Source organism: Crocuta crocuta, unplaced genomic scaffold (genome assembly GCF_008692635.1).
Source record: "Crocuta crocuta isolate KB4526 unplaced genomic scaffold, BGI_CrCroc_1.0 scaffold53, whole genome shotgun sequence".
In the NCBI taxonomy this organism is placed as follows: domain Eukaryota; kingdom Metazoa; phylum Chordata; class Mammalia; order Carnivora; family Hyaenidae; genus Crocuta; species Crocuta crocuta.
Genome location: NW_027529432.1, coordinates 2,835,992 through 2,837,213, shown reverse-complemented (window position 1 = coordinate 2,837,213; position 1,222 = coordinate 2,835,992).

The window sequence follows — 1,222 nt, the reverse complement described above, 5'->3', positions numbered from 1 at the left end:
CATACATCTAATATTTCTAATTCTGGTGAGCTGATGTTGGTTTCTTTTCTTTTTAAAGAAAGACAAGCATTGAGTAGAACAAGGGCAAGGGAGAGGCATCGGGCTGAGTGCGCAGCACTTTATAGCTTACAAAGCACTTTCCCACTTATGATCTCATTTGATCCTACAGAAACCCCATGATGTCAGCACAAGGCTCACTTATTCCCACTGGGACTGGGACTCGCAGGGAAGTGACCCACCCAGGATCACAGAGAAAAAAAAATGGTAGCTCTGGCAGTGGGAGCCCAGGGCCAAGCTGGCCTTCTGTCTCTGAGTCCCGCTTCAACATCTGTTAGCCTCAGTTTTCCCACATGTAAAATGGGGATGATTATGGTACCTACTCCCCCAGGGTTGCTGGCCTTTGGTTGTTGAAATCTGGCCCTGGTCTCACATTCACACAGACCTTGGACATAATCTCCAAATAAAATAAGGCTGGTGACCACACAGTCCCCAAGGAGCAGGGATAGTATTGAAAGAAGATGGCAGGGGCGCCTGGATGGCTCAGTCGGTTGAGCATCCAACTCTTGATTTCAGCTCCAGTCGAGCGCCACGTCCCCTGCTTGGGGTTCTCTCTCTCCCTCTCTCTCTCTGCCCCTTCCCAGCTCACGCTTGTTCTCTCTCTCAAAATAAATAAACAATAAATAAATAAATAAATAAATAAATAAATAAATACATAGAAGGTGCCTGGGGTGGCTCAGTCCGTTAAGGCTCCAACTTCGGCTCAGGTCATAATCTCACAGCTGCTGAGTTCCAGCCACGAATCAGGCTCTGAGCCTGCTTGGGATTCTGTGTCTCCTCCTCTCTCTGCCCCTGGGCCACTCACACTCTGTCTCTGTCTCTGTCTCTCTAAATAAATAAATACATACATAAACAAACATTTAAATTAAAAAAGAAAAAGAAGATGGCATTTATCAGACCACTGGATAACTGGGTCCCCCTTCAAGCCCTCACTGTTTATAGAGGCTCTGAATTAAAACTTGCTCTAACTTCTGGAATTATCCTACGAGTAGCACAGTTATATTGCATTGTTTTTGTGGGTAGTTCAAACTATTATCTTGCTCATTGTAAGCATTTAAAATACACCACTCTCGGGGCGCCTGGGTGGCTTAGTCGGTTAAGCGTCCGACTTTCACTTAGGTCATGATCTCGCGGTTCGTGGGTTCGAGCCCCGCGTCGGGCTCTG